The following is a 16,074-nucleotide window of genomic DNA, read 5'->3' on the forward strand; positions in this document are numbered from 1 at the left end:
GAGGCCTTCAAGGAGATGGATTGATACGGTGGCTGCAATGATGGGCTCAAGTATAGCAGGGATTGTGGGGCTGGCGCGGGATCGGTCAGTGTTTCGTTCTGCTGTGCATGGGGTCACTATGAGTTGGAAATGACTCGACGGCACTTAACAACAACAACAATGGCTAATGATGTTGAGCATCTTTTCATGTATTTATTTGTCATCCATTTTTCTCCTTTAATGAAGTATCTGTTTAAATTCTTTATCCATTTTTTGTAGGTTATTTATCTTTAAGAGTTCTTCACATAGTCTAGACACAATTCTTTTGTCAGTTATGTGTTTTGCAAATACTTTCTCCTAGGCTGTGGCTTGCCTTTTCATTTTCCATAACAGTTTACTTGAAGAGGAAAATTTTTTTAAATTTTATTTTGATATGTGATTCACTCAGGACTATTCACTAGGATGGTAGGAAAGATGGACTAGAACCTGGGTCCACTGAACCTTCACTTCACATGTTGCCAGTTATTAATTTAATGCTGGGCTGTAATAATGTGTCCAGAGTTAAAATTACCACATGAATTGGTACAGAATAATTTTTAAAGAAACATACAATGATTTACTCATAAAATTATTGCTAGTGGTCTAAAAGGGTTAGCAAACAGCCTTCCAGCAAATAACATTGAACTTTTTATAGGTTCATTATAAAATAATGAGATTTCTTTTTACTGCTTAGATTACCAAAGATTAAAAAATTATATTCCTCACCTTGGTCAGGGTGTGGGAAAAATCGCCCTTTCATGCTGCTGCTATGAGCATATTATTAACACAACTTCCCTGGAGGACAATTGGGCAATTTCAATGAAACTTCTATGAAAATGTTGACCTAGAAATGCCATTGCCGTGAATATATCTTATAAAAATACTTGCACAAATGCCTGAAGATATTTTTTTACAAAGATGTATATCACAGAGTAGGCTGTAACATTAAAAACTGGGGAACCAACACAATTTCCACTCATTGATAAATAAATAGAGGAATGATACATTCATATGGCATGCTCTGTTAAAAAGAGCGGGGAGAGATTGTTCTAAATGCATTACCTGGAAAAGTGCCAATGACACATTAAGTGAAAAAGCAAGCTATAGAAAAATATGCATAAAATGATACTATTTTGTAAAAGTGTGTGGAGGTGTTTGAACATCCATGAGAGAAAGTTTTATTCAAGAACCTTAGGTATAAGTGGCAGAACCAGAAGAAACTAGCTTATGTCAAGAGAGATGATTCGGTTCATGTTGCTAGGCCCGCATGGATGGAGATAAACCAAGGTACAGCTGGACATCAGGGCACAGGTGATGTGCTCAGTGTTGTCTCTCCACGGACTCTGCTTCCTTCTGTTTTGCCTGAATTCTCATTCCAGTTAGCCACTTCCCTTACATAGCTGAAAAATATGGCCACATGTAAGCTAACTTCAAATGGTAATGGAATGGTCTGCAAAAGCCAGAGATAGAATTTCCTGCTCACTCCAGCAGGAAGCCTGGGTAGGACTCTGACAAAGCCAGCTTGTAACCAAGCCCTTCCCTGAAGCAATCCCTGGGTCTGGGGCCCAAGCTCATTCTCACTGGCCAATAGGCTTCTGTTTCCTTCTCTGGGAGTAGAGGGAGCACAGAATTGGGCCTAGCTGATTCCCCAAAGGAAAGGATTCTTGTAAACCACCTATATCAACTACACACTCCACATCTTCAATAACGATAACTCTAGGGAGTGGGTTACTATTCCAATTAAAAATGCAAATGCTGGGGCTGCAGGAAATATAATTTAGAAAACAACAACAAAAAAAAAATGTAACCACCAAACCAGAAAGTCCCCCTCATCTCTGTTCTGATCAGGTATCCCTTTTCACAATTTAATGGAACACATATATGCATATACACACGCTTATACACTTTTCCATGATTTGAGCAAATTGTAAACTATTTCTTGGCAATAAAGTGGTTAATTTCTTCTAGAAAGAAGCTAGGAAAGGATTTTTTGTTGAGGAGCCTAATTTAACCTTTTCTGTGAGCAGAGTCTGTCTTAGATTTTGTGATAAGTGAGGGGTGGGTGAGTATTAGGATGGCTCTGTGCACGCCTGTCCTGGAGCTCGCCTCGGGCAGGAGAACTTGAGGTCAGGACCAGCCTCCTGGCTCTGCTGCAGCCCTGGAGGCTTCTGACAGCTTCTCAATGAGTTGCAAAAGTCCTCAGAATATAGTTTTCTCTCCAAGACAAGCAGTTCAACCACTCTCTGCCACAGTAGTGACTGATTCTTTTCCCCGCTGCACGGCAAAGAGAAACCAGGAATGCAAGACTTAACAGTTAAACTCATTAATCTGGACTCCGTAAATACAGAATTTGAGATAAATTAAATGGGAGCTAATCAAGTTTCGCTATTTATTATGTCTGAATTAAAGATTTTTTTTCAAATGATAGAGTAAGATTACAGAGGGATGGAAAAAGCTACTTTTTAAGCACCTTTACTATTTCAGAAGCGTCCTCAATACGCCATCAACGAAGAAACCAGTTACGAAATATAAAGTGCTGCTATCTATTCCAGGCGCTCTGGTACAGCAGTGGCTAAAGCACTCAGCAGCTCACCAAAAAGTCAGTGGTTTGAACCCAACGTCTGATGCATGGGTGAAAGACGTGGCAGCCTGCTTCTACGAAGAAGACAGCCTTGGAAACCTGGTCTTATGGGAGCTCTGGTGGCATAGTGCTTAAAGCATTTGACTGCTAACCAGAAGGCCGGTGGTTCAAACCCACCAGCCACTCCTCAGAAGGAAGGTTGGGCAATCTACTTCTGTAGTGATACCACCTTGGAAACCAAGGAGGGATCACTATGAGTTGGATCCAACTCGGCGGCAGTGAGTTTGGTTTTTGGTTTACAGGTCACTATGAGTCAGAGTAAGGAGCTCTGGTAGCGTAGTGCCTAAGGCACTTGACTGCTAACCTGAAGGCTGGTGGTTCAAACCCACCAGCCACTCACTCCTCAGAAGGAAGGTTGGGCAACCTACTTCTGTAGTGATACTGCCTCAGAAACCCAAGGAGGGGTCGCTATGAGTTGGGTTCGACTCCACGACACAGAACAACAACAACAACGAGTCAGAGTCCAGTCCATGGCAATGGGGTTGGGCTATCCCATCAAATGTTTTGAATCGAGTTTTATTTTGTTTTAAAAAAATCCTCTCTACTGGATACCTTTAACTTGGCCCCATGTTATAGCATATATCCTGTATTTATGCTATAATACATAAGTAAGTGATTAAGTAATTACTTAAGTAAGTAATTGTAAGTAATTAAGTATGTAAGTAATTAAGCAGGGTATAATTCAGAATGTTTTACTTATTCAGATTTATTAGAGGATTTATTGTAGGATGGCTAAAACCAGTTTTCAGAGGCACTATCTAACATAGTTGTAATGGTTAAGATCACTGACTTGATTCAGACAGGTCTGGTTCAGGTTCTATCATTTAATGTGATCTTGGGCAAGTCACTTGCTTCTATACACCTGTTTCATCCTCTGTAATAATGGGATAACCTACCTTTGGGATTGTTGTGAAGATTCAGTGAGAAAATCATACAGAGAAATACAAAGCTTGGCACATAGTAATCCATTGATAAATATTAATTTTTAATGTTGTTAATCAAATATTGTGTTTTGAATGTGACTGACTTTCCTAGGTCCCCAAGACACTAACTTTTCAAGATTTTTGTTTAGTGAGAACAGAAAAGGGGTCTGGCCCTATACACATTATGTCTGCCAGGTACTCATCTGAACACCCCTTTGTTCAGTACAGATGGTCATGTAGGCTCTAATGAAAAAATCCACTGTTCTGAATCAATTTGCCAACTTCTCAGTTCACTGATTTTCCAGGATTTGTTTGTTCTTATATATATTATTTATATACATATACATAAAACCAAATTCATTGCCATTAAGTTGTTTCTGACTCATACATATTTTTTCATTTTGGTAAAATTATTCATACCCAGACATACACCATTTCAACAATTTCTACATGTACAATTCAGGAACATTGATTACATTCTTCGGGTTATGTTACCATTCTTGCTATTCTTTTCCAGATTAATCTATTATCATTATCTTAAACTCACTGTCACCAAAACTTCCAGATTAATCTATTATCATTATCTTAAACTCACTGTCACCAAAACTTCCCATCCAACGTTTCAAGTTGCCATTGTCAATTTCATCTCACACTGATAATTATTTAAAAGAACATAATGCTGATTACAGACACACTTTAGTAAGTAAAATAAACTTGTGGGTTTTTTTTTTTTTTTTTTTTGATTCAAAGATTTCAGGAATAGTTTTGGTTTGAGGTTTAAAATTTAAAGATTATGTCAGAGCAATAGTTTCAAGGGTTCATCCAGCCTCAATGGCTCCAGAAAATCTGGATTCTAGTGAATATTTGAATTTTGTTCTGCATATTTCCCCCTTTTGATCAGTATTCTTCTATAGAATCTTTGATCCAAATGTTCAGTAATGGTAGCCAGGTTCTTCTGGCCTTATGTCAAAAGAGGCAGTTGTTCATGGAGTCAAGCAGACACACACTGTGGATTCTTTCTTAAGGAAGCAACCTTCACCATTACCTTATATCATGTCTCTGTTTAAAAAAAAAAAAAAATCACTTCTCCTCTAAACAGTTAGGTACTATTTTGATTGATTCGACTTCAAGGGAGCCCAACAGCATAGATCATTCCCATTTCGACAACATTCTGGTGCGAGGGATATGTGGGCAGTGTTTACTAGGAGGTAGCACTGAGTGATGAGCCAGGAAATGAAGACGCAGAACAAGAAACTTGATGAAGGGGAATGAGTGACCAGAAAGCAAAAAAGACAAGAAAGAAATACCTGCCACACATATTGTAAGCAAAAGCTAAAAAAAATTATTAACATAAGAATGCAAAAAGAAAAAGGAAAAGGAAACAGTCCAAGAAAAGAATCAACCTATGTTATTCTCAAGCAAGTCACAGAAGAACTTCAAAGGGTCAAGAACACATGAAAGGATGGCAAGCCTCATCAGGAATTAGGAAAATTCAAATTAAAGCAACAGTAGTCACCATTTTTGACTATCAGATTTGCAAAAGTAAAAAAAAAAAAAATGATAATATCTAATGCCGTTTTTAAAAAATGAGTATTCTCTTACACTACTTGTAATAGCTTTCTGTTGCTGTCATAATAAATTGCCACAAACAAAGTAACTTAAAACAAAACTAATTTATTACCTTATACCCAAGGTGAGAAGTCTGACAAGTGTCTCCATAAACTAAGATCGAGGTGTTATACTGGGCTGATTTCCCTCTGGAAGCTCTAGGGTAGAATCTATTTCCTTGCCTATTCCACCTTCTAGAGGCCACCTGCATTCCTTGCCACGTGATCTCCTTCCATCTTCAAAGTCAGGAACATTGCATCTTTCTGATCACTCCTCTGTAGTCACATTTCCCTGTCTGACCACAGCTGGGAAAGGCCCAGGATAATCTCATCTCAAGGTATTTGCCTTCATAACATCTGCAAAGCATGTTTTGACAACTATTCACAGGTTCTGGGGATTAGGATATGGCTATCTTCAGGTGGCTGTTTGGCATAGTGCCTAAGGCATTTAACTGCTAACCAGAAGGCTGGTGGTTCAAACCTACCAGCAACTCCTCAGGAGGAAGACTAGGCAATCTACTTCTGTAGAGACGCCACCTCTGAAACCCAAGGAGGGGTCATGATGACTCAGATTCAACTAGACAGCAGTGAGGTTTTTTTTTTCTTTGACACTTACAGTATAAACAAACAAACAAAAAGAGAACAGTTCAATCAAGTCCGTTTGGACTCACAGCAACCCCTCCTTGAGTTTCCCAGGCAGTATCTCTAAGGAAGTATTTTGCCCAGTCTTCCTTTCAAGGAGTGGCTGGTGGGTTTGAACCACCAACAGCCTATCTGAAGGACAGTTTGGCAGCACTGCCCTCATACATTGTTGTTGTTATGTGCCGTCAAGTCGCCCCGACTCATAGCGACCCCTCCTTATGCATACCCACTGACCCAGTAATTTGCCATCTGGGTATCTATCCTACAGAATTAATTAATTATACATGTGGATAAAGATGTATTTTCAAGGTGGTCATTCCAGCATTATTTGTGAAAATAAGAGATTAAAACTGTAAAATACCCTTCAAAAAAGGATTGTGAAATAAATTATGATATATCCACGTTATGTTAACAGTCAATAGTTACAAACAGAAGTAAATATGTATGTGCTGATATGAAAAGACCTTCAGAATATACTGTTAATTGAAAAAAAAGACAAAATAAAAACAAGTTACAGATATATCTATAATACAAATTTCAATTTATAGTTAAATTTCTAGTTAATTTGAGAAATATCTGTAAGGAGGGTGTGGTTATCTCTGAGAAGTAGAATGGAATTAAGAATGGGGCATGGGAGAAGATGTTTACTGGTTGTTCTATATATCTGTAGTGCTTGAATTTTTACAAGTATATAGTCACATGTTACTTGTATATATTTTTTAAATATTAAATTGCTTAAAAATAAAGTGCACTGGACTTCGAGTACAACTTGGACTACTCATATTATCCCTAAGGGATTGAGTTAAGTCATCTACGACATTAAGTGTTTGGACACAAAGATTCTAAATTCCTTTACAACTCTAGATTTTATGAATACATGCAGGAAAAAAATTATGCAATCTAGTAACATTTTGGTCGTCTGTGAAAAGAGAAACAGTTACTTCTTTATTGATCTTTTAAATTATGTCCTCAATTTTCTGGAATAATCTTGTCAGCTGAGAGGAGAAAGTACAGAATTTTATTCAGGTGGGAGGGAAGGCAAAGGAATCATGATCAAAGGACCCAGAGCAAACCAATCCAATCAAGGCCACAAAGGTGAGTCGTAGCCACATCGTGGGGAGCTCTGAAAACCATCTGGGACACTTTCCTATTACATAGCAACAAGAGACAGTCTTATAATCCAGTCTATGAACTTGGACACACACACATAATTAACAATCTAATTTATTAAATCTGACTGAAGAAAGTACATAATGAATTTAGAAATTCAAATTTAGATAATTTAGAAATTTAGAATGCCCGATTTTACATAATTTTCATCTCAACGTTGTACTAATTCAGTGGTTTCTGACCTTTCACCACAGTGATGTCTTGAGTTATTGTCCTTTTTAATCTAGAGCTCCCATGATTTGGATTTCTTTATCAAGTACATATTAATTTGCTTCTTGCCTTTTTAATTGCTCAGACATATATAAGCATAGATACTACTGAACCACACATAGCAGGATTTTTCACTCCTCGGAAGGAAGGTTGGGCAATCCTACTTCCGTAGTGATACTGCCTCGGAAACCCAAGGAGGGGTCGCTATGAGTCGGGGCCGACTCGACGGCACATAACAACAACAACAAGGTATCATTCCAGGTAAAAGCAAATAAGACCAATTGAAGCTGCCTTATGATGGCTTAATATAAAACATCTGGTAGATCTTTAAAAGTAGTTCATGGATACCCATTAATGTCACCCAGGACTTGGGGGACCCAATCTGGGAGTTGCTAATCATACTAAGGAGACAATAGCTGGCCTCAACCCCCCCTCTGTCAGAACCACCTTTGGAGTATATTCATTGACTCCTTCCCATTACCACTGCAGTGATTCTGTCTAACTTGAATTAATTACCGTGTACTGAAGAATTTCTAATTTCTATTTAGGAATGAAAGGAAGAGACAAAATAACCAGATTAGCTCGTTAAGCAGGAAACACAGCTTCATCCCACGCAGGAGTTTTTAAAGGAGGTGTCCCTATTCACTTAGCTTCCCCCAGTTTTCACTTGGCAGCTTGTATGGTAATTTTGTGTGCAAGTGAAAAAAATGTAAAACTCCTTCCCATAGAGGTTTAAACAAGCCATGATGCATTTTCAGATACAATGAACTATGAGGAAATTTCCTGACAAGCTTGAATAAAGGTGAGAATTTCAATTTTCTTATGAGATCCTTTAAATACTAACTGTAAGGCAGAGCAGGCTAGCTTTTGCTAGCTATGAGCACATTGTAACACTCAAGCCAAAGAGGGGTAAATGAGCGTTCAAGGGTCTACCAAATGAAAAATATGTATGCACTTTGTATATCACATAAACAATTATCCCTCAAGCATTAATATCTATGGAAAATGAGAAGGCCGAATCAGCCTGTATAAACACACATTCATACACTCAAATTTATATAATGTATAACACATGACTTTATATCACAATGGTTTTATTTGGCTACGGATTAAAACAGTGTGTGGTTGACATGTAGTAATTTCTGTACAACCTTCTTAAACATGTATCAATTCAATTCAAAATACCATGGTTTTAAGCAGATTAGAACTTGAGTCATGGTGCTGACACTTACCCTAAGTGTGACTTGGTACTGATCATTTCATCTCTCTTAGTCTCAGTTTCCTCATCAGAAAAATAGACTTAATAATAATATTGACCTCACAGAGTAATTGAGATTATGAATCAATGTGCTTTAGCACAAGATTGGTACATATTGGAATATCAATAAAAGAGAGCTATTAATAAAAAATAGTAACAGCAACTATTTTGAGCACTTATGACATGCAATTGTATTACACATAATTGTACTTATGAGGAAATTGTACATAGACCAGGAGGCTGTTGTTTGAACAGAACAAGGGGATGCTGCATGGTTTAAAATCAGAAAGAGAGAGCATCAGGGTTGTATCCTTTCACCATACTTACTCAATTTGTATGCTGACCCAAACAATCTGAGAAACTGGATTATGTGAAGAACACGGCACTCACTAACAACCTGCAATATGCAAATAACATAACCTTGCTTGCTGAAAGTGAAGATGACTTGAAGCATTTACTGATGAAGATTAAAGACTATAATTTGCAGTATGGATTACACCTCAACATAAAGAAAACAAAAATCCTTACAACTGGACCAATAAGCAGCATCACGATAAATGGAGACAAGATTGAAGTTGTCAAAGATTTCATATTACTTTATTCCACAATCAAAATCAATGGAAGCAGCAACCAAGACATCAGATGACATATTGCAATGGGCAAATCTGCTGTAAAAGACCTCTTTCAATCGTTGAAGAGCAAAGAGGTCACTTTTAAGACTAAGGTGCACCTAATCCAAGCCATGGTATTGTTAATTGCCTCATATGTGTGTGAGAACTGGACAATGAACAAGGAAGACGGAAGAAGAGTTGATGCCTTTGAGTTGTGGTGTTGGCAAAGAATACTGAAAGTACCATGGACTGCCAAAAGAATGAACAAATCTGTCCTGGAGGAAGTAGGGCCAGAATACTCCTTAGAAGCAAGAATGGCCAGATTTCGTCTGACCTACTTTGGTCATGTTGTCAGAAGGGACCATTCCCTGGAGAAGGATGTCATGCGTGGTAAGGTGGAGGGTCAGTGAAAAGGGGGGAAAGCCCTCAATGAGATGGATTGACACAGTGGCTGCAATGATAGGCTCAGATATAGCAAGGATTGTGAGGCAGTGCATGACCAGGCAGCGTTTCGTTCTTTTGTACATAGGGTCACTAATGAGTTGGAGGTGACTCGATGGCACCTAAAAATAACAGCAGTAACAACATTACATGCAAATCTAGGACCTAAAGACAAATGAGCAGATGGAATGTATTGAACCAAGTGTACTTTCAGATAAATATGAGAAATGTTGTTGTTGTTGTTATTTGCCATCGAGTCGGCCCCGACTCATAGCGACCCCTCCTTGGGTTTCCGAGGCAGTTATCACTACGGAAGTAGGATTGCCCAACCTTCCTTCCGAGGAGTGGCTGGTGGGTAACGAATAATGATACTTAGTGCGTTGGCATAGATCAAAGCAAAGGAGAATTTGGAGAAGAATTAGGACCAATATGATTAAAGTAGAAATAGAACTGGGGTTGGAAAGTGTCTGTATAGTGGTTTTCAGCATAGAAATGAGAAGAAAATTGTTTGTTTTGGCAAATTTCCACTGTACTTGTACTTTCTTCACTACCCTGAAGAAATACTAGCAGTATTGGTTGGTCCTTGAGTTCAACTTAGATTACCTTCATTATTGCAACAGATGTTTGTTTAAAATTATATGTAAAGATATTTATAAAGTAAATGGTCCTGAGCAAGCTTTACGCTTTCTAGTTATACTTTTTTTTTAATTTCACTCTCTATTTAAAGTATCTTCCCTTCCCTTCTCTGTCAACCAAAATCCTACCCAATCTTTTAGGATCACTACTTCTTTTCTGAACCCTCTAAGGCCATCCCAGTTCTCAGTTACTTCCCACTCATGTGAATTACTATAATGTCTGCCATTAATTATGAAGAAACTCAGCAAGCAACTATCAACCAATTACAATGAGCCAGGCACTGGATTCGGTGCTGGAGACATAAAGATGAAGATGACAGTCCCTGCCCTGCTTTCCTGGGACTTAGAGGCAATGACAGCAGAGAAACATATTAAAAGAATCGTTACTTGAAAAATATTTTTATAAAATGAAGAAAACATTTATAGATAACTACATTATCTGAAAGAAAAGAAATCACCCACTTTTTTTATTTTTTTTGTAAATCTGTGTTTTCATCTGGAGCACAGTGCTCAAGCAGGCTTTTTTTCCCCCAGAGATGAAAAAGTAATCATTTAAAAGTAGTTACTCGTTTTCTGTCTCTACAGATAGAGGAAAAAATTCACCTTGATAAGAAAACTTCAATTTTTATTTTGAGAAAGTATTACAATATTTTGATTATGCACAGATACAGTCCTGGAATGGGGACAGCTGGAACACGAATAGCTAAACTGCTTTGCATAGAGATGCAAACATTTGATTTAACTGTGGGAAGAGTTGCATCTTGTATTAATTAGCTTTTGCCCCAATAATAGTGCATAACAAGCAACCTCAAAACTCAGTGGCTGAAAGCAATTATTTTATTCTCATAGGTCTGCAAGTCAGCTGGGGTGGTTATGCTTCACATTTTAGGTCCGCAGGCCTGGGTCTTCTCCACATGTATCTCATCCCCCTTGGTTCCAGTGCACCATTCAGGGCACATTCTTCCCAGGGTGATGGAAAGGCATACCAAAGCCAAGCTCAACCATACCAGTGTGAGTTAAGCCACTTTTTGCATCACAAGTGCTATTATTGGCTACAGTGAGATACATGGCACAGCCCAGGGTCAAGAGCCAAGGAAGTACACTCTGCCTGTAGTAGGAAAGAATGCAAAATTACAAGGCAAGAGGTGTGAATATAGGCAATGATAAAAAAATGGGTTCAATAATTCAATCTGCCAGACATCTCTATAAATACATTGATTAAAGTATGTTTAAAACTGAGGGAAGGATTTGAGATTTGGAATACCTCTCGATGGACCAGAGGAAGGAGAGATTTAAGAGCTGTAGAAAAGACATGATGATAACAAAATGTAAACAGTCTTCACAGTGTAGGAACAAGCAGGAGCTGACGAGAAAGTTGGCTGTCCAGGTTGCTTTGTGGAAGTCATTAAATGTTGTTCTTGTTGTTAAGCACCATCAAGTTGTTTCCAACTCATAGTGACCCTATGTACAACAGACTGCAGCAATGTCTGTCCTGTAACAGCCTTACATCATTGCTAATGCTTAAGCCAATTGTTGGAGTGACTAAGTCTTTCTTTTTCACTGCCCTGCTACTTTATCAAGCATGAGGTTCTTCTCAAGGGACTGGTCCCTGCTGGTAACATGTTCAAAGTATATGAGACAAAGTCTTGCCATCCTCACTTGTAAGGAGCATTCTGGCTGTACTTCTTTCTAAACAGATTTGTTTGTTCTGGAGCAGTCCCTGATATATTCAATATTCTTTGCCAACAACCATAATTCAAATGCATCAATTATTCTTTGGTCTTCCTTATTCATTGTCCGGCTTTTGCATGCATATGAGGCAATTGAAAACACCATGGCTTGGGTCAGGCACATCTTAGTCCTCAAAGTGACATCTTCACTTTTTAATACTTTAAAGAGGTTCACTTGCATCAGACATTAAATATTACAGCTTGATATGAGCTGGGCTTTGGAAAGTTAAGAGAGACCCATGAGCACAGCATAATCAGGAATGTTGGATAGACAAGCTATTTTTAGAATGATTGTGGTATTCTTCTACAATAAGATGGTTGGCCAAGAAGACAAGCTGCACCAGGGTGGATTGTGGGACACATGAATCTCTCTCCAGGACTTTCAGAAATATATGGGGGAAGGCAACACTAGAAAACATTGAGCTTTCTGTTGATAGGTACATGTACATAGGTTCTGCTCTTTGAGATGTTGCATTTGGGTGGCATTTATTTTCCAAGCTGGAGATTCAGGACATAATTAGGATTTGCTTAATTCAAGCAGTTTTATCAGTGGTATTTATTATAATTGCTCTATCTTAGATTAGCCAAACTGATTTATTTGAATACAATAATATTTCTCTGTAGACTTAAGTCACGTATCTTGTGGTCATTTATTTCTCTTATCATTTACTCAGTCCATAAATAAGGAACCTAAACTACATGCAGGATAAACAGCTGTGTAAAACAGTTCTGATTTCAAATTGTCAGACCAAATAAGGTAATAACAGTGTGAGACAAAAGATGCTAAGAACTGGTTGTTGTTCTTGTTGTTGTTATGTGCCGTCGAGTCAGACCCAACTCATAGTGACTCTTCCTTGGGTTTCCGAGGTGGTATCACTATGGAAGTAGATTGCCCAACCTTCCTTCTGAGGAGTGGCTGGTGGGTTTGAACCACCAGCCTTCTGGTTAGCAGTCAAGTGCCTTAGGCACTACGCTAAGAACTGGTAAAGCCTATAAATGTTTTAAAGATGTAGAAATGAGTCAATAAAAATCTTGACCTATATTAAGTGTTAAAAAGTCCGATCATAGTTACACATTTTTAATTTTTTTTAAAGAACCATGACAATCAGGAGGTTCAGCATTCAGAATGTTTAGTACATAAGTCAATTGCCCATCATCTAAATATTGCAATCCATTACAGGACTCTCAATTGTTCTGGAATCCAGGCTAGAAAAAAATATAGCACAGAAACCTCAAACAATGAACTATATCCATTGACTTATATGGGAGCTCTGGTAGCAGAGTGCCTAAGGCACTTGACTGCTAACCAGAAGGCTGGCAGTTCAAACCCACCAGCCACTCCTCGGAAGGAAGGTTGAGCAATCTACTTCCATAGTGATACTGCCTCGGAAACCCAAGGAGGGGTCACTGTGAGTCGGACTGACTTGAGAGCAGTGAGTTGTTTTTTTTTTTGTTTTGTTTTTTTGGTTATTCACTTATATATTCCCTGAAGAACCTACCACAGAGCCATTATTATTTGCCAGATATTCACAGACGACATGGAAGCAAACAAGATAGACAAGGGCCCTTCATTTCAAATGAGTGAGGGTGAAGTCACAAAAATATTAGCAAGCACTGTCAAGCACTCGGAGGAGGATTGGTTCAGGAGATCCTGGATAGAGTGGGAGAACAATGTGGAACAAGACTCAAAATCATAAAAAAAAAAAAAAAAAAAGACCAGGTTTGCTGGTCTGATAGAGCCTGGTGAGACCCTTGAGACTATGGCCCCTAGTTACCCTTCAGGTCTGAAATTGACATCCTATGGCTTCCAGCCAAACAATAAATAGACATACAGGGTGAACATTTACATCAGGGAGATCCACTCCTTGGAGCGATCAATGATCAATCGTGGGAGAACAGAAGGGCAGTGTTTCCACAGGGAGACAGCTCAGGGGGCAGGAGTGCATGGGAAGGAAGGACACAGGGAAGAGGTAACTACAGGGAGGAAGTGGGAAGAAAGCTGTTCACTGTGGGGAATTGCAGTCAATGTCATGACACAAAATGTGTATGAACTGTGGTATAGAAAATGAATTCGCTCTGTAAACGTTCACCCAAATCGCAAAAAAATATAAATATTGGCAAGCACCTAAATAAATAAGCAAATTTTAGAAAGGGGTAATGCCTACAAAGAAATTAAAGCAGGGTGCCATGACAGAACAAGGTCCCTTGGTTACGCTAATGGTTTGCAATCAACTGCTAGCCTAAAGATTGGAGATTTGAACCCACCCAGCTGCACCCTTTAGGTCTGTTGCTAACTGAACGGCTGGAAGAAAAGCCTGCTGATCTACTTCCTTAAATACAGCCAAGACGACTCTATGAAGTGGTTCTACTCTGTAACCCATGAGGTTGTCATGAGTTGGAAGAGATTTGATGGGCAGTGGGGTTTTTTCTTTGTCTGTTTGCTTTATAATGGAATTGATTGGGTAGAATTGCTATCTCTTGGGTTGTCATGGAAGACGAGCCTTTTGAATAGAGGATTAAATAAAAATAACAAATAATTAACTCGTTTTTAAAAAACAATAATTAACCAATTGCCATTGAGTCAATTCCAACTCATAGCAGCCCATGTGTCAGAGTGGACCTGTACTCCATCAGATTTTCAATGGCTGACTTTTTTGGAAGTGGAACATCAGGCCTTTCTCCTGAGTAGCCTTTGGTAGACTAGAGCCTCTAACCTTCCATTTAGCAGCCAAGTGCATTAGCCATTTGCACCATCCAGGGACTACACCAAAAGAGAGAGAATTGTGCAAAGATGATCTGAGGCAAGAGCACTAGAGGCAGATGGAACAGCAACTGCCAAGGCTCTGATGCGTGTATGATATTGGCAATAGGAAATATTAGCTAATTTTTTTCCTTTCACTACTTGCTTAATTTAATTAAACCAGTTTCAGTCATTCATAATGGAGTCAATGACTTACTAGTCCAAAGTTTATTATATTTCTTAGTATTTTTAGAGCTGGCACTATCTTTGTAGAAGATTTTTAAGATACTGGAATGAGAATGTGTCTGACATTTTGGAAATTTGATACAGTTAAAAGGAGCTCTGGTAGTGTAGTGCCTAAGGCATTTGACTGCTAAGCAGAAGGCTAATGGTTCAAACCCACCAGCTACTCCTCAGAAGGAAGATTGGGTAATCTACTTCTGTAGAGATATCACCTCGGAAACCCAAAGAGGAGTTGCTATGAGTTGGAAACGACTCAACGGCAGTGAGTTTTGGAAACAGTTAAAAGAATAATTCTTTTGCCTGATATGTCAGCTCTAAAAGCATGGAGAAGCTATATAGCTACCCCATCTGGGTTCCCCTTCCCTTCCTAGTTCTTCATTTCACAGTTGAACTGGACAAAATCATCCCTTCACCCTGAAAAACAGCCCAAGCAGCAACAGCAACCTTCCCTAAGCTTGCTGCCCAGTATACTTTCTTGAAGATACTCCAAGGCTGGGAGGCAGAGGGCGAGCAGAGGAAGATGAAAAAATTATTTGGAAGTGATAACGTACCCCAACAATGAGGATGAATACCAAGTCTCCTTCTCTTCTAGCTTCTGTAGGACTGTGAGCTGCGAGAAGAGCTTCAGCTAAGAGTGTGGGCATTCCCTTCAAAAGTGGAAAACGACCTACAGCTGAGTGTGTTCCGGTCCACACCCTGTTGACGAGAACTGAAAGATCTCCACTATGAAGCCACAAAGAGAACACTATATTTCTAGGTTGCTGATTTTAGACTTTATATATGTAGGATAGTATTTTGCACTAAATAAGCACTCACAATTATCTGTTAAAGTAATGAATGAATGATTAGATAAATGAATAATTCTCTCAGTGAAGAAAGTAGAAGTATGTTAAAATAAAACACAGAATCATAATAATTAACCCCAGTGTTTTCATTGTTCAAACTTCCTTTTTGCAGCCTACAAGTAAAACCATCAACTTTCTCATTCCAGATTTTCTGACTCCATGCTCACTCTGTTTAGAGGCAACTACACTAAGCTGAAACAGAAGGCTTACATGACTAAATCATGTTAAAAGAAAATCCATGAAACTTTAAAGAGAAGGCAAACAAAGCAAAACAAAACATAAACAGTTCTTCCTTCAGCAAGCAAACATTTTAAAACTGCTAATTGGAACAGATTATCTTTTACAATATAGTATACATTG

This window comes from Orycteropus afer, unplaced genomic scaffold (genome assembly GCF_000298275.1).
Source record: "Orycteropus afer afer isolate SDZICR_OR568_19922 unplaced genomic scaffold, OryAfe1.0 scaffold00063, whole genome shotgun sequence".
NCBI classification, from domain to species: Eukaryota; Metazoa; Chordata; class Mammalia; order Tubulidentata; family Orycteropodidae; genus Orycteropus; species Orycteropus afer.